At 51.0% G+C, this 17,879-nt stretch overlaps 1 protein-coding gene and 1 long non-coding RNA gene across 10 annotated transcripts in view; one reads left to right on the plus strand and one right to left on the minus strand.

Annotated features, from left to right (window-relative positions):
* Positions 1-223: 223 nt before the first annotated feature.
* Positions 224-17,879, plus strand: part of ZNF516 (zinc finger protein 516) — a 101,478-nt gene continuing 83,822 nt past the window's right edge. For 3 of the 8 annotated variants that reach the window (XM_070778638.1, XM_070778642.1, XM_070778643.1), the window contains exon 1: positions 5,030-5,140. The gene's annotated coding sequence lies outside the window, so the exon portion shown is untranslated. Of the gene's footprint in view, positions 374-1,410; positions 1,552-1,838; positions 1,957-4,224; positions 4,731-5,029; positions 5,141-5,901; positions 17,395-17,879 lie in introns of those variants that run through there. The other 5 variants (XM_070778641.1, XM_070778639.1, XM_019986761.2 and 2 more) reach the window with 5 other exon arrangements.
* Positions 3,574-5,859, minus strand: LOC139179376 (uncharacterized). Of its 2 annotated transcripts, none has more exons than XR_011563755.1 (2): positions 5,651-5,859; positions 3,574-4,227 (listed from the first exon to the last, which is right to left on the minus strand). It is a non-coding gene; the product is annotated as an uncharacterized lncRNA (long non-coding RNA). The 2 variants fall into 2 exon arrangements; XR_011563754.1 differs by lacking the exon at positions 5,651-5,859 and adding an exon at positions 4,907-4,974.

Here is a 17,879-nt window from a genome sequence, read left to right on the forward strand (position 1 = left end):
TCTTGCTGCCTCCCTGTCTCTCCCCCCCGCTCCAGCCCCTTCCTGCGTGGAAACACACGCACAGGCACACACATCATACATGCATGCAGGCTGCACTCACATTGCACACATGCAGAATGGCCCCTGGCTGAGCGTCCAGCTTTGCAGGCACAAGCCCCTCCCTTGGCGCTCGTCCGGAGTAGTTTCTGTTGCAAATGCCCTAAGTTGGAGAGGGCCCCGAGCTGCAGCAGCCGGTTACGTTAGCGAACGTTAGGCACCAGGCACCGAGAGAAATGCCACGGCGGAAGGTAACGCCTGGACTGAGGCGCGGCCTCCCCTGAGAGCGCAGTCCGGGTCCTGGATGGAACCCATGTCCACCGCGGATCGTCACGAGGTCAGCGGAACACTGCCCAAAGCCCGGTGGGCGAGGGCTGCCTCACCCCGCGCCCAGATCTACGTCACCGCGGGCTCCGGGTGGGGGGCTCCGGCTCCCAGAGCCTCCCCCAGCCTCCTCCCCGCCTTCCCCTCCATCTGCCGGCTCCCGCCCCTTCTCCTTCTGTACCACCCCCTCCCCCCACCCCATGGAAGCTTTCTGGGGTCAAACTGGAATTTCTATTCCCAGACTTAACTTAGTGCAACTAACTATGGCCCACGGAGAGTAGTTGAGATGAGAAAATGGAGTTTGAAATACAAAAATCACACTGGAACTTTTCAAGGATTTAAGAAAAAAAAGTGATATTTTAAAACTGATATCCAGTAGAACGCTAGTTCTGAAGTCTTCCCAGTGGGACCCCATCTTGATCTGCTGTTAATCTGCAGATACTCTGCGCCTGGACTCCCCTAAGCGCCTGTAGCAGGAAGTTAGGTGAAACGCACACCCCGAGCGGTTGGTAAAGCACGCGCGGCTGGGACCACCGGAAGGATATCCGAGTATAAATCTGGATTCGAGGCTTAGCGCTCAGGTGCCCGAGTCGGCTGGAAATGCATCCCCAGCACGCCTGCACGTATGGATGCGTGCTCGTGTGTGTATCCGTGTGTGCGCGTCAACAGCTTCCCCTAACTGGATCTGCGGCAGCGCTGGCCCTCGGGAAGCAGGGGCGACAACTAGCCACTGGGATCGTGATTCAGTGCTATTAGGGGAAGAATTATCTGTGTCTGAGTCATCACGAGCCTCCAGACTTTCCCCGCAGTGTGGCAGAACTTTGTGCTGATGAGACAATAGTGGAGCGTGTGCGTTTCCTACAGGGCAGACCATTCCGGTGCTGGGGGAAGCCTCGGGCCTGCGCCCAGCTGCTGGGGCCCGGCCCCCTCCCCGCGCCGCGTAGCCCCTGGAGCCCGGCCGGCGCCGGGGTCCCCGCGGGGCGGGCGCGTCCCGGGCGCGCGCGAGCGGCGCGGGGAGGGGGCCGGGCGCGTGGCGGGCCCCGCGCGCCCTCGCGCGTCCCCCGCGCCCGGGCGCAGCTGGCGCGGTCGGTCTAGTGCAGCGCTCGGCTCCGCGCCTCGGGCGCTCGGCTTCACCTTCAGAGGCGCGGGGCGTGCGCGTCCTTCTCCCCTGGCCTCCGCCTACCCTGCAAGGTAGGGGCTGCGATGGGGGCGCGGCGGGGCCGGCGGGGGCGGGGGGCGCGGGGACCAGGCCTCGACGTGTGGGGGACCCGGCGTGCGCCGCGGGGGTGGGGGCGCCGGGGAGGGGCTCCGGGGCGCGGGGAGGGCTGCTCGCTTCCTCGGTGGGTAGTTGCTCCGCTCCGCAATTCCGGGAGAGGGAAGATGCAACTTCAGGCGGCCGGGCGAGCGCCGGAGAGGTGGCTTTTACCGCAGTGGAGGGGCGGGGTGGGGGCCGGAGGGGAGCGCGGAGGAGGCGCTGGCTTTGTACACTTCGTCAAAGGCGACGCGGGAGGAGGGGAGCTCGGATGCGCTCTCCATCCATTAGAAGACAAAGAGCAAATTGCCTTACTTTAAAGTAAAACGCTCCGGCTAATGAAGGTGGGTGATGGGGTTGCGGAGCCGGAGGAGCCGCTTCAGTTATTAAGGGTTCGGCGGATGGGGTCGTTGCCTGTGGGCACCGAGCTCGGCTGCCTCGGGGACAGGTTTGCAGGAGGGGCGTCGCTTTGCCTCCCCCTCCCCTGGCTCCCTGCCCGTCAGCTGGGAGCGCAGAAGTGACCCTAATGTTAAAAGAAGTGAGAGCTCTGAAGGGAAGTTGGGGCAGGGGTGGGGGTGGGGGCGAGGGTTCTTGCAATGACTCTGAGGAGCGGTGTGGAGGGGGTCTGGCAAGCGGGGGCTCCTCGGAGATACACCCAGCCTGCCAAGGGTGGGAGCAGGGGTGGGGATGGTACTGATCGCTATTTACACCCGGGCATACACTAGGAAAGAATACTTGGGGTGTGTGTACTTGGGGAGGGGAAGGTCGAAAAAGCGCCTGGTCTGCCATTTCCAGGGAGAGCTAACCTACTGAAGAGTTACGATCATTATTTAGATTAAACCGCCTCGTCAAGTTTTAAAGAATAAGTTTGAATGAATAAGTTTGTATGAATAAGTTTGGTAAAAGCCAGCCGAGCTGGGTATTTAAAACAGTGGTTCGTGGAGGAGGTTTGGTGTGCGGTGACAATCAGCGGTGGTGGGCTGGGGGGCCGGTGGACCCCTGCTATCAGGGACCAGGGAGACTGAGCCTTTTACCCGAAAAATGTGGGTCTGTTCGTCAGCCCCGTTTATTATCGGCGTTAATAAGCTCCCCGCTGCAGACCCGGATCTGACCAGGAGCTTCTGGGTTCTGTGTCTGTATCCTACTCATTCCGCTGGGCTTATTGATAAAGAAGTAATTGGTCTCCGGGTGTGCAGAGATCAACTTGCTCAGCCCTCTTTTTAAAATATATTCATCCTGTGCCTTATTTAATCCAGATGCACAAAAAGCCATTTGCTGCTGCATTGTTGGTTTACATTTTTTGAAAAGGCGACTGGTGTAACCTGTGGAATTTGAAATGCAAATAAAAGCTCGTGGGAGTTGAGGCAGAACAAATCAGCATTTATAAAGTGAAAAAGATTTAATGTCTCTGAAATCATTGCGGAGAAAAAAAAAAAAACTGGAGAGGGGGAGTGCTTTTTCAGGGAGTGAATTGTGACGTCAGGTCTTTTTGGAAAAGATGTTATTTTTAAGGTCTGAAACCCGGGTATGTAAAGTGCTTACAGGAAAAACAGATTACAAGATTAACATCTGTTAACATGATCGTTTATCTCCAGCCAAAAATAGGTCAGTTCTTTCTTAAGGAAACACTATGACTGGCGCATGCTTAAATAATAAAATTAAAATAATGAATTCATAAATTAGGACCGGCGATGGTGATACTCTGACCTGTGAAGAACATTTTTTAATTTCGAGATCAGTGAAAGGTCAAAGTCCCTTTTGGGTGTTGAGGACAACTTCACCCCGCGTCCACTACCCGCCCCCCAACCCATGACCCCTCCTTTTCACAGCTAGCTTCCTCTCCGCCCCCACCCCGATTGCTAATTTTCCCTTTCATCCATTGTGGAAGTATAAAATATATTTAAATGGATATTGTCTGACGCCCCCGTAGTTAAAGAAGGCAAACTCTCGGCGAAGATGGCTAACTTTCAGAGCTCTGCTGTTGTTTTACCAATAAATGAAACGGTAGGGAGGGGGGGATAAAAAGGAAACAGCCTTGCAAAGTCTCCCTGCCCCCTGGGTGTGAGTGACGGCTTTCCTGGCCAATCCGCAGCGGCTTTCTCCATCCCGGAGGTAATTTGGGGTGTGAGTGTGTACGCGCGCGCGCGTGCATGCGCCCATGTGTCTGCACACTGTTAAGTCCGACCATCCCCGCGCATCCGCAGGCTCCGAATTTGCACAGTTGTGAGCTGTAGACGTGGACACGCTTTTTTCCGAGTCTGTGCAGCTAGGTTGGCACGCAGCAGTCTCCTCTGAGTGTCCTCCTGTAAAGAATGAGCATCAGAGGTGCTTTCGGATTCAAGGCGAAACCTGCAGAAGGGGAAGCCAAGGAGTGATGTGATTGTGCTTCTCAGAGATTATCGAAATGTGTGGTTTCTCCCGTCTCGTTCCCACGCGACAGACGCGCCCCGCTTCTTGGGGTTAGAGTGTTGGAGCCCACTCGCCCGGCGCTAAGCGTAGCGAAATCGGGAATTGTTGAAACTGGTGTTCACTGTGAAAGTGAAGGGCAGCGTGTACCTTCCAACTTCAGATTTTTTTTTCCTCTCTGGCAGTTGATACTCCGTCCGTGGCAGAGCCTAGAATGTGACCAGTTCACGGTCAGGGAAAGTTCAGCTGCCCACCCGACTTACGAACACGGAGCGCTGGCGGCGCGCGCGCGCACAATGCGCACATTCACGCGCGGAGAGCGTCCCGGGCCGCTCCGCGTTTCCTGCGGTTTAGCCCGGCACCCACTTTCCTCGGAATACGAGTGGTGGTGGCGTGTGGAAGTGTGCGGGCCGGACTGGCCGCGCAGCATCTGCTCAGTATTGGAGCCGCGGCGCTGCTTCGCCCCGGGGCGGACGGCGGTGCTGCAGGAAACGGGTTAAGGCCCCACTCGTGCCCCCTCCTTCCTGGAGACCTTCCCTGGGAGGGACCTGCGCCCCGGCCTCGTCCACGCGCGGTGTATCCGGCTGCGGGGCCGCGCAGCGGTCACCCGGACGGTCCATGGGCGATCCCGGGCGACAAGATCCTAACTGGGCGACGAGGTGGTGTCCAGCCCCGCACCCACCGCCCAGGCCGTTCCCGACCCCTAATCCGAGTAAGACTCGGTCCTCCCCTCCGCCCCCCATCTCTGTGAGCTCGCGGATGGAGGAATGGGTAGCAGGGGGAGGTGTCGCTAGATTAAATCATTCCTGTTTCTGCTCCTCCTGGGGTGCGGCGCGGGGCCCGGGGCGCCGGGGGGCGCGGGGGCCGGGTAGGGGCGGGGGCGCTTACCTGCCCGCCCCGGGGGCGGGGGCGGCGGCCGCGCGCGGCCTGGCTCACTGAGGGAGGGCCGGGGGCGGGGCGGGCGGGGCGGGGAGGGGGGAGGGCCAGGCCTGCGCCCCCGCCCCCCGGCGCCCGCCCCCCGCCCCCGTCATGTGGAGCGGACGTCACACGCCTGCACTGTAACCCAAGAAGTGAAAGAGACGGGGACCCACGGCCCAACTTCGCACCGTAACAAAGGCGGGGGTCCGTGCGGGCCGGAGGGGGTCTAGCTGGGGAGGGATCGGGCTCGCCAGAGCGAGTGGGGGATGGAGCTGGGGGTGGGGCCGCCCTGGGGGGAGATGTTGGAGGGGGGGGCTTGGCAGGGGAGTGAGGCCCTGGTCTGGGAGTGGGGTCCTGGCTGGGGCCGGGGGAGCGGGGACCCGGGCAGGGGTCCACCGGGAACGGGGCAGTGAGGGCCGGGGCGGGGGTCCATGCGGAACGGGGCAGTGGGGGCCGGGGCGGGGGTCCGCGCGGAACGGGGAAGTGGGGGCCGGTGCGGGGGTCTGCGGGTGATGGGGCGGTGGGGGCCCGGGCTGGGGTCTGCGCGAGTCCCTGGCCGGGCGGGGGTGTGCGCGGCGGCGCGGACCGCGCTCCAGGGGCCCCGGCGCCGCCAAGGCCAGGTAATTGGTTTCTATTTTAAACTTCACTTTGTCCTGGCGGAGGTGGGGCGGTGGGAAAGGCGTGGCCCCCGGGCGATTACATAAGGGTACGTACCTAATCTGGTCCGGGCGGGGGGCCGCGCGCGGCTTTGGGCGCGAGGGGCTGGTGGGCACCCGGCCCGGGCGTCCCGGTGCGGGGCTGCAGGGCGTGGAGTTGCTGCGCCCTGCCCGTGGGCCCTGGTAGGTGTCGGCCGTGGGGGCCCCGCTGCACCCCACGCTGGGACTGAAAGCCCCAGGGGCTGGGGGCTGGGCCTGCCGGCGGGGTCCACCGCGTAACAAAGGGCAGGGCTGCGGGACCCTGGGCCGCGCGCGGCGCTGACCTAACGGCAAGTCACAGAAGTCTCAATTAAGCGTGCAACAGAAAGGCATTTCCCCCGTGAACCTGCCCTTATTCTCCAGTCTTGATTAAAGATGATTTAAACATTGAGGTGCTCCAACCCGGTGGCTGTGTGAGACATACCATTAAAGGACTGACTGGAGGAGAATCTAGGGTGGTTATTCTCCCAACAGGATCTTCTCCGGATTATTTTTCCTGCCTCCCTATTAATACGATTGGAGTATTTTGGTTGAGGAATGTAAGTGCTACTTTAGGGAACTCGGCATGCCTGCTATTCGGTAGAATCTTTCTGCTGCTGCGCAAAATAGAGCTGATTTTATCATTTGTTTGTTCCTTCATTTTCTCTGGCATTCTTTGATTGTGGCGTCAAAATAGCTGTGTATTTATATTTACACAGACCGGCCAGAATAAAGTGCCCCGCAAGCCACTGCTGCGCAGCTTTCCCTGTGTGTGGAGTGGGAGGGGCGGAGCTGGCCCCGGTCTGAGGGCTCCGGTCCGGGAGAGGGACAGACAGTTCCTTGAGAGCAACTCCCAGCTCCCTTGAATGGGCCCTGGGAGACCCTGAGTTCCGAGCCAGACTCCAGTATTTTGGTAATGGAATTCGAAGTTTGATGTGTTAAGATACAAATATATCATGTCTGGTATTTTTCTTAGTTCATTAGTAGGGCTTTGTTTTAACTTGCCAATTTGAATATAATGAAACGCTTAAACCACAGTAACATTAAAAAAAAAAAAAATCCCAAGGGATGTGCCCTCAAACTCACAGAGATGAATGGGGGAAGTCTCTAAAATGAAACAGAACAGTCAAGGAGCCTATTTGGTAGGTAAAGGAGAGGAGTGCTGCTTCGTTTTATTTCTAAAAGCTGTTGTTTGTCAGAGCAGTCTGTCCCAATGGCTTAATATACTGAAACTTACTCGATCAAGAACTTTTAACGTTTGGATGTGTAATTGATATTAGTCACTGATGACCCAAGAGTAGTTTTCATCACCAGTCTTAATCCCATTGTTAATTTGTAAAGGACCTTTAAAGTTGAGTAATTTAGAGATTAAAGTTTTCTAGGGCTCTGAAGTCCCATATGTCTAACTTTGTAACATGTCCCACAGACCAACCCAGGGTAAATTAAATGGGTGATGTTTGTGAAAACAGGTCGATGCTGAAATCGCCTTGTCTCCACTTCCATGAATTAAACTTTAAATTCACTTACCTTACCTGCTCCTACTTGAAGATATCTGAGTCTTACAGGTGGCGCATTTGGTGTGGAGATTAAGTTTAGCAACAATTATGGAAAAAAGAAAAGGAGACTTCTTTAAAGAATAGCTCGGAGTGGGGTAAGCTCTAACAGATGGTTTTCAGCCTTACTAAATAGGGAAAAATGATAATGTGACCTAGGAATTTAAGGAGAGTTTAGTCATGGATAGTTCTTGAAAAACCAGTACTTGGTTTATTGGGTCATTGTGGATTTTTATTTATTCATTTTCTAGGATATGTATTGGTCTTATTCATAAGTTACCAGATCGGCTCTTTTATAAAGAATTTTGTGAGAATGCCTGTAAGTCTGGCCAGAGATTGTGTTTAGAGTTTCAGCTGCATTATACCTTAATGGCATAGAAATAGGAAACTGAAATAGAAGCCGATTCCGTTCAGTGGGAAGGAGCTTGTCCAGCCGTGTCTGCTTTCGTTTGTTAATATGTTTGTTGTCAACATTCAGGATACTACACTCTTTTGGTTTTTATTCCATTTTCAATATTGGTGTTAGTTATATCGTTAAAAGTGGTATTTTGCTTATAATGTCATTAGATTTCTAACTGAATAAAGCAACTCTGTTGTGCAGGAAACATAACTTTTTCACTGGTGTTTGATGGCCACATTTAGCTGGAGACAGCTAAATTTTCTCAGTAACAGGCATAGATTTTGGCAGAAGGATAGAACTAATGAAGAAAGCAGAAGAAAGTGAAAAGATTTTGATCAGATATCTGCAGTCATAAATACTTGAACGTAGAAGTAGCATTCCTTCTTCAAAAGGGAATACTCTAGGTGCTATAAATGTTTCTACATCTTAGCTCTTGGATGGAGTTATTCTGACACAATTCTTTAAAAAATGCATCCCTTTGCTTTCCTAAGCCCTCCCCCTCAGAAGTTCTAGAGGATGTGGGAAACTTTTCTTTAACTCTCTTCTTGCTGAGTGCTGTTGGGAGATACTCGTGGCTCCCTGTGCCGCCCTGGCCGTCTGCGCTGTGCTCCTCTCGGTGTACTCACAGCAGAGCTAGCACCCAGCACGTGGACCTGGCTTGGCTTGCTTAGCACTGGGCACCTTTGATCTTCTTCTCCAGAATTCTGAATGTCTAAATAGGAAAAACTCACTGCATCACCGTCGTTAGCTCCCAGATCCTCACTCTCTTGGTAGGAAACCACATCTCACTTGGCTTTGCATCTTTCAAGTGAATAGCAGCGTCAGGATGTGGCTTCCTTCTGCAGTCTGATCGGAAAATGCAGAGACCGGCTAGCAGGATGGAGCTTTGGGATGGCAGATGTGAATGTGGGGTGTGGGTGTGCGTCCCTGGGCACCTGGAGTTTGGGTACCAGCAATTTTTTGACTGGTCGCTGGGTTTGGCGCTCACTGGCGGTGTGAGTCACTCGTGAGACTGTGGCCCTTTTCTCCTTCCGGTCTCCTCCTTGGGGATGTCACCCCTGACCTTTTCCAGCTGATGACCAGCAGTATGTTGGCAGCGGCCTGTTTGGGATTAAATGAGCCTTGGGACCATGAGAGTGACAGCATTTTTCAGATTCAAGCCTTGGTGTCTCTTCTGTCTGCCTCCAGAAACAAGTGAATTTGGGGAGGGCGGAGGGGGGACTTTTCTCTTTGATGGAGGGGTGACCTTTGCCCTGAGTGAGATTCGCTCCCCACCAGAGTGAGTGTGGGGGCACTGATTTATAGGAGGGCATCCTCTTTATTTTTGGACTCCAGCTATGAATAACTTGCAGTTTACAGAAATGCTGGCAAATTGTCACAAGCCTGTATTAAGAGAGGAATCCTATCAAATGTTTATTTATGAAGAATTTCTTAATAAAACTAACCTTATGGGAAGAATAAGGAAAAAGTTTCATTATAAATTTGAAATGTCTTACCCAGTTCTTTAGAAAGCATCTTTATTTTAAAATTAATTTTCTTCAGGAGAGAGCTGTTTTAGGGTCTCCACTTAAATAGCTATGGGAGGAGTACGCATGCAGGCCCCATAAATGCATTACTTGTAAGTGAGAGTTACACTCTCTGCCAAGGTGTACCAAGTGTGTTTCAGACAGACTGGTCAGAATGAGCAGTTGCAACTGTCTGTTTGGTGTATTCTTTATCCCTCGCATCTGGCTACGTGTGATTTGGGCAGCTGCAGATTCTGTTTCCAGAGCTAATGCTGGTTGTCATGTTTATGTCCAGAATGAACTGTTTTCCAGCAGCATATATCGGAATCGTAACAAAGTGTAATTTTTGTGGCTCTCGACATCCCTTAAAAGTAGTTTTCCAAAAAAGAGCTGGTGTTTAGTCTTTGATTCAAATGGCACTGAGAATCACAAAGCAGCAATAATTAGAAATGCAACTCTTTTTGGAACCCAAACATGTAAATATGTGTAAAATGATGAGTCAAGCACCACCGCAGAGTGTCGAAAAAATCAATTCAAAAAGCAGCTCCATTGGGTGTAGGTAGATTTTCCTGTGTATTTCAAATATGTGTTCATTCTGGTAGGTTTTCTTTTTCTTTCTGTTCTGTTGTGGTTGATGATGTTTTGCAGTCAGGAATTTAATCCAGTTGTTACATTCTGAAAACCGACTTTAAGAAATAGGTATTACATGTGACCTGAAGTTCAGACACTTCCTCAATGGAGGGTTGAAAGGAGGAGACCTAACGTGTTTCCTTCGGGAGGAAAGTAAGCTGGCGCTCTCTTCCTCCAGAACCAGGTAGGCTGCCTCTCACCATTGCTGGCACCGGAGACTGCTGTTGTCAGCTCAGCCCTCGTGCAGCTGTCTTGCTCTTTTCTTGCTCACTCAGGAGATGGGGAGCGTAGGCTAACGTGGTGTTAGCTTTCACGACATAGTTGAAGGGAGACTGAAAAATTGAGGTTCTCTGGTAAAACTCTAGTTTTTTCTTAGGCACTCGGAATTAAAAATGAAACCCTTTCCCAGCATTATTTGATCTTCACTCGAAAAACCCTCCCTCTCCAACTCTTCCCATGTGAAGGAAAGGATATTTGTTTAGGAATTTTTGTCCTTTGTCTCAGAGAAGGGCAACATGTGCCTGTGTTTGCCATATGGCACTGTTTAACCTGTGTTGCTCGGACTGACTGGGGCTGCGTGAGGCGCTGATTCCTTCCAACATTCCAGAATGTTCTTTGAAAGTTGGGACAGTGAAGGATGCATCCAGAGCTGTGCTGAGAGGCTGTTCCCGGCTTCCTCAGCGTCTTGTTCGGTTGGTATTTGAGGCTGTGAGCAAGTGTCGCTTTTCTTTTTCTTCCCTGAAATAATGTTTGTGGGAAAAGAGTTTGACATTAAATGTTGGCTGATTGTGTGGATTCAGGAAGACACACAGCCCCGTGTGAGTAGTTAAAACTTCTGCTGGTTGTAAATGGGCTGAAAGTTGGGCTGGTGAGACAGGATTTCCACTGTGTAGTTCCTAATTATTTTGGTGACTTTAACCTAGAGCTAAAAAATATGTGTTATTTTCCTTCTTAAAAAATTAGCTTTTTATTATTTTTTTTCTTAATGGATGGATGAACCCTTGAACAGATGGGTGATCCTAATTTATAGTTTAAACTTTTGTGGCTGCTTTTGTTCTGGGATTATCTAAAGGCAAATCTGTGATGTTTTCACTGAAGAATTTGTTTTATTTACACATGTTATTTGGAATGTTTAGATAGACATGTATGTGATCACAAGCTTCTCTGTTACATGCTGCATCTCTGGAATGGATGGATGTGGGCATGGATGAAGAGTCTGCCTCCAATTTTTTGGGGGGGATGTTTTTATTAAGATATAATTGACATTTAACATTGTATGAGTTTAAGGTATACGATATTTTGGTTTGATATTTCTTTAATTGAAGTATGGTTTACAATACATATAGGTATCAGGTGTATAACATAGTAATTGGATGTTTTTATGGATTGTACTCCACATAAAGTTATTATAAAACACTGACTGCAGCCCCTGTGCTGTGCATTGTCCTTGTGTCTTGCTTGTCTTCTGCGTGTGCAGAGGCACCTTTCACCTCTTGGTCCCCTTCACCTATCTTGCCCGTCCCCCACTCCACTTGCCCAGAAACTACTAGGTTGTTGACTGTAACTGTGAGTCGGTTTCTGTTCTTATTTATTTACTTTCGGAGAAGGCAATGGCACCCCACTCCAGTACTCTTGCTTGGAAAATCCCATGGACGGAGGAGCCTGTTAGGCTGCAATCCATGGGGTCGATAAGAGTCGGACACGACTGAGCAACTTCACTTTCACTTTTCACTTTCATGCATTGGAGAAGGAAATGGCAACCCACTCCAGTGTTCTTGCCTGAAGAATCCCAGGGACGGGGGAGTCTGGGGGGCTGCCGTCTATGGGGTCGCACAGAGTCGGACACGACTGAAGTGACTTAGCATAGCATTATTTACTGTTAGTTGGGGGGTGGTTACTTCACAATGTTGTGTTGGTTCCTGCCATACATCAGCAGGAATCAGCCATTGGTCTACACGTGGCCCCCTTCTTTTGACTCTCCCTCCCACCCTCCACCCCATCCCACCCCTCCGGGCCATCACTGAGCCGCGGGGTTGAGCTCCCTGTGCTATACAGCGCCTTCCCACTAACTGTTTCACATGTGTAATGTGTGTTTCAGTGCTACTCTTCTTGTTTTTAAGGTCCTGTATGGCTGCAGAGCTGCCCGTCAAAGCTCCTGGGTCTCTAGACAGTTTCTTGCTGAGTCAGCCTCCTCAGCTTTAATCATGCTGTTCCCCGTTTTAAGGAAAGAAGTGAACACATTACCTTCATCCATGTGTGTGTTGCCTGTAAAGTGCACGTGGGCACGTGAGGATGGGAGGGTAGTGCTGGGCACCACTCAGGGAGTCAGACGGATGAGAATCACGCAGGTGGGCACATGAGGATGGGGGTTGGGGCGGGCCGGGTACCGCTCAGGGAGTCTGAGAGATGTGAACTGTGCAGGTGGGCACCTGAGGATGGAAGGCAGGGCCAGGTACTGCTCAGGGACTCTGAGTGATGTGAACGAAGGCCACTTTGCCTGACACATAATTCCTATTGACACCATCAGTGACCCAGGGAGATTTCTGTGCCAGTTTGAGAAAATATCATCATTCACATTGGTAATCATAGTCCCAGCAGATTTAGACTCATCACTCCAAGGCTTTCTGTGTCTTTAGCGTGACCATTAACATAATGGTGATAATTTGTTCCTTTGACTCACACTGAGCATAATTGAAATCAGTGTTATTGTGATGAGCATAGCACAGCCCAGGTGCTCAAGTGGCTTCTTTAGCTCAGAAACGGCTTTTTACGCTTTAAAACAAGAGGCGAGGATAATGATCTCATTCCAAAAAACAAAAAACAGAACTCTAAGTAAATAACTGAATTCCTAATGTAAAAATACTTGCCATAGCAACGTAAACTTGGGACAATTCTGTAGAGTCATGGGATTAGTGGTTTAGTGGTAGGATTAAAATTGGCCTCAGTAAATTACCCTGGTGACAGAAAAGCAGAGTCTGTTAATGGTTTTACAGGAAGATTGGCTTATCAGTTATTTTCTAGGTTGACGAAAGATTATGGGCTGCTTAAAATTTGAACTTGACAAAGGAAGGTTAATTTTCCTAACAGCTATTATACACTTGAAAGTATCTGTAGGGACTGGTTAAAAAAAGAAGATACCGCAGTTAGAATTTGGGATTTATTTTGTGCATGTGGGTGTCAGTTGATGGACGGTCCAGTGTTTGTTTAGCTACGAATGTTCAGGGCTGTTGAGAGTGTGTATTTCAGCCAGCGGTTAAATGAGGTCTTCCCAGTGTCCATGGAAATAGTAGACTATTTTGGAAAGTGCGTGAGCTCTTTGGGGCCACAAAGGCACCATTTAGACGAGCACTGAGCTGCACGTCGTGGCCCAGGCAGGCTACGGTGGCCCACTGCTGCCCAGGGTGCTTGTTAGGTCTGCGGGGTTTTCAGTTGATTCTATAGAATGACCGTGAAAGGAGACACTTACTTCCCTGGTTATTTACCTTTCTTTGTGCATTGATGTTATTTCTGTTTGGGCTTGTTTAAAAGGGTTCATATTGAGAGTTATACCTATGTCACTGGCTGGCGGCTTAGGGATGCTTTGGGGGTGAATTGGACTTTTTACAGGTACTGAAACACAGAAGGATTTGGTGACTCAGCCACGGTGACGGAGTTGACCTCACACCCAGGGCTCCTGAGTCGCAATCTCGTGCCCCCTCTGATGTCCCCCGATGCCCTGTGGTGAGCGCACGGAAGGAGGTGAGGTTGCAGCTTGTTGAGAAGGCTCAGGGCTGATCGGACCTCTGAACTCTGCGGGTGTAGACCCAGCAGGCAGGTTCTTTACCGCTAGCGCCACCTGGGAAGTAAGGTGTAAATGAAAGTCAAGAACAAGGAAGTGAAATAATAGGTCCTGATGAGGGCAAAGTAGGATTTCGCATCCAGCTCATCGTGTTCCCTCCAGCGGATTTACTTGAACTGAAATGTAGAATCTGAGTCTTCTGGCCACTAAAAGTGAGTGAAATAGGGCTCTTGATATGTCGACTAGATGACGAGGGCAGAACTCACACCAGCTCTCCTGTGAAGGAGGAGGGTTTTGTCCTGTAAGTTTGTATGTTGGGCTTTTTCGCACAGGCCTTGTGTTTTCACATAGCCGACCTTCAGCGGTGCTCTTGGAGAGAGTCTGTGGTGGCTTGCAAAGGGGGTTCCTTGGAGCTCCCCTGGAGCAAGGGTGTCAGAATACAGCATCCCGAGTTGAGAGCTGTTTTTTGAGTCCCCATGACAACATGATCCCAGGTATTGAGCACTACAGTTTATCGTTGTGAGTTGAGTTTTTGTCTTTAAGGGCCTAACACAGACTTGAATCGAATTGAGTGACCACATGAATAACCAGCCCCCCCCCAAGCAAATAGCTCATAAATGTTCTATCAAGGCTCATTCCTTTTTATGAACATTGGTTCCACGCCTGTCATGTTCTGTGTGTTGTTTGGTATTCGTCACAGTCGGGAGAGAGGAGCTCATTCTAGCCCCTTGCCCCCAGGAGACTCTCGTGGTTAAGGAACTTGGGTCGTTTGAGCAGACCAGATTCTGGGTAGTCACCTGGAGTCTGACCCTCCTCGTGCTTGTTGAAACCTAACTTTGAGTCTTGGTCTGAGCCCCCTGGAGTTGTGTCTCTCTGTGGAGATCACGTCGTGGAAGACCAGTGTCCCTCCTCTGGGCCTCTGTTCAAAGTGGCCTGGGTGACCGATGCGTCACCAGGGGGACTGGGAGCCAGGGTCAGGGTGCCCTCAGCGGGGACCGGCCCCCGAGCAGGCGGGCCTTGCGCAGTGTGTGGTTGTGTCTTATGTGAAGATGAGCAGAAGGAGGAATTTACAGGGTGGTCTGGGGATTTGAAGTGAGGAGACCCCTGCGTCAGCGTCCAGTCGTCCAGCCAGCCAGGAGTCCCAGCCCCTGTTCTTCAGGTCGACTTGCAGAGCCTGCACCAAAGCCCAGGAGGGCCCGATCTTGGGAAGCCAGGTCCTTGTTGGGCAGGGGTCAGCAGCCTTTGTCTGTGAAGGGCCGGATAGTAAACATTTGGGGCTTTGTGGGCCAGAATTTCTCTGCAGGGGCTCATTCTGTCTGCCTTGTAGCAGTCAGAGAAGCAGTCACAGACAGCGTATCGGTGAGTAAACAAGCTCTGTGGATACTGAAACTTGATTTCATGTCATTTCACATGTCATCAAATGCTCTTCTCTCTTTGATTTTTACCCCAGCCACCGTCCTCAGCTTATACACAAGCTGCACAAAAACAGGTGGCTGGCAAGCTGACTGGCCCCAGTGGGCTGACCATCCTGCTAGGCCGTGCTGCCTGGTAGTAGAACATTTTCAGTTTTGATTTTCTAGTTACCCCATGCAAAAAGGGTAAAGAAATGGGTAAAATTAATGATACGGTTTATTTAACCTGGTAGATCCAAAATGTTCCTTGAACACGTGATGACGTAAAAGTTACTACTGAGATGTTCTTGGCTCTCTGTCTCGCTCTGAGCCGTGGAAATCCCCGAGGATCTTACACTCGGAGCTCAGCCCGACGTGGCCGTGCCCGATTTGGAGCCTGTGGGGCTGGAACAGCTGTGGGGCTGGAGATGCTGTCGGGGGTGGGAGCCGGAGCTGAGATTCATCAGGGACTTGCACTCCCCCAGTTCAGCTGTTGGTAGACAAGGATTCTAAGGGGCGGTGCAGGACACTTTGGAAATATCTCAGATATTTCCAGAATCAGAGCAGCATAATTAAGGGATAAAAGTTCCCTTCTACCATTCTCAAGGTCTGTGCAGGAGCAGTGTGTGTGGGGTGCTGGGAAGGGCAGCTGAAGGAGGCACTGGGGTGTCCAGCAGCCCGAGGCTGACCCCGCCGTGTGTCTGTCCTCCGGAGAGTCCCTGGTAAATCGGCCCAGCACCCTCGGAAGCAGGAGCCGGCCTGTCCAGATATTCCTCTGGATTCCTGCAGCTGGGCCCCTGCCTCTGATGCAGCATCCGGTAACTCAGGTGTGTTAATCCCGGATTGCAGGCGTGTGGGAAGGAGTTGTAGTGCAACATGCAGCCTCTGGCTTCCTGTCTCATATCCAGTCGTGTTGCCTTCTGGCTGGTTGTGAAGCCCGTGTGCCTTAACTTGTTCATCTGTGAAATGGGGTCAGACGCTGGCCTCCCCCGAGGGCCCGCAGAGCACACTGTGCAGTGCACCAAAAAGAAAGGGAGCCCGAGAGCAGACTAAACTGCAGATGAAGGCCACTCAGGAATTTCAGAACACAGAAGGAAAGTTGTGATGGTTCTGGTTTATTCTGTCTCATCTAGTGGTAATTTTATATGTAGCATGTAAAAATATAAACTTTACATCCAGCATAAAAGGCATTTAATTCTTCCTACTTTTTGCACATTAAAGAAAAAGTCTGTTTATTTTACAAGCAGGTGAGACCTGTGGTCTAATTCAGTGAGATAGATGTTCTTTATATTCAGCATACGTGTGTGCTCAGGTGCTCAGTTGCATCTGACTCTTGTGACCCCATGGACTGTAGCCCATTAGACTCCTCTGTCCCTGGGATTCTCCAGGCAAGAATACTGGAGTGGGTAACCGTGCCCTCCTCCAGGGGATCTTCCAGACCCAGGGATGGAACCTGGATCTCCTGCAGGTGGATTCTTGATCACTGAGCCACCAGGAAAGCCCTCCCTGGGAAGCCTATTAAGGCTTAAATCTTAATTCTCCTCATTTTTGTTTTATTAACCTCACAATACAGAAAGCGACTGTATAAAACATGGAAACTGTCTAGTTTGCCTGGGGGCTTAAGGTAAGCCTGGAGTGTAAACCCCAGGCAGAGTTCACTGATAATTTTGTGTGTCGTTGTTGTAATGATGATCAGACACCAACAAAACGCTCTCTGTGCGGAGGAGCAGAGTGTTTTTCTGAGATTATGGTTTTGCAGAGCCTCCCCTCACATTCTTCACGGATGACCTAGTGCCCATCTCGTTTCTGCTCCCAGGTCCTGAGATGTGAAATACGGGGGTTGGATGAGAACGCAGTATGCTTTGAGCTCTGTATCAAAGCTCGTGGAAATGCCAGGGTGGGGGCTTTTCACTCAGGAGGGCGGTGTGGATGCAAAGGGAAAACCTCTTTCCCTCACGATGGACCTGGAACCAGTGTCCTTCATCAGTCTTCTTAAAGTAGGTCATTTCAGTGTAACCCTATTAATAATAATAACAATGAAGATTCCTTTTCCCCAGATGGGCAGCAACAGTTCAGAAAAGCTGCTTCTCAGAGGGAAGAGTCAAGTCAGTAATAAGAGCAAATGGACCTCCTTTAAGAGGGTGATGCTTCTTTTAAGGAGAAGAGGGTTAAATGTAGTGTCATGATTCCGTTCCTTCGTATCCGCAGTGTTTTTGAGGATGGTTTGTGTCTTATTCCTGCGCTGTAAGGCATCACAGTGAGAGACACGGAGGTCCTGCCCTCGTGGGCTTTACAGTGGGCCATGTCGTGAGTGTGGCCGAGTGTGATGGGGGTGTTTGGCTACCAGCTGGAAGGGGATTTACGGGTTTAAAATTGCAAGAGAATCACATTGTGTCAGTATATTTATTACCTGCCACAGTCAGGCACAAAACCCTGCCATTCCAGGAGTCGGCGCAGAGTGAGTCTGTGTCCCCACGAATCTTGAGACTGCTGCTCCTGCTGGCTGTTAAGCTGTCACGTTTTTGAGGTGAGACCTGGTTAAACTGCTTCCTGATTGTGGGGCTGGTCCTGCTCTTGGCCTCCAGGCTATGGTCTACCTGCTGCTCCTGCCTGAGAGTCCAGGTTCCGGTCAGCACATTTCGCGTTTAGACTTTAGTATTTAGACTGAAGGTCACGTTGCATTTCTCACCCTATCAATCACCGAAATGCTTCTTTGGATAGATAAATGGTGTTGAAACAGACTAGAATTCTGTTGATTCTCTCGCCTATGGACTCACAGTATCAGTGTTCAGGAAACTTACCGGACCTAAAAGAAAAAAAAAGATCGGCTGGCATTCCTGTGGGATAACAAAGTCCAGATCAACGCTGTTCAGCTCTGAGAAAAAGCGCTGTTTCTCTTTTTCTGTTTCAGTGGCCTAGCTAAACCTTGCTTTAGATGTGTGCAGGTTGAGGCAAAGGGATATTTCCACTTAAAGGAGAAATGAGAACTGTCGGTGTCAGGATCACCACTTT

This window comes from Bos indicus, chromosome 24 (genome assembly GCF_029378745.1).
Source record: "Bos indicus isolate NIAB-ARS_2022 breed Sahiwal x Tharparkar chromosome 24, NIAB-ARS_B.indTharparkar_mat_pri_1.0, whole genome shotgun sequence".
Lineage (NCBI taxonomy): Eukaryota > Metazoa > Chordata > Mammalia > Artiodactyla > Bovidae > Bos > Bos indicus.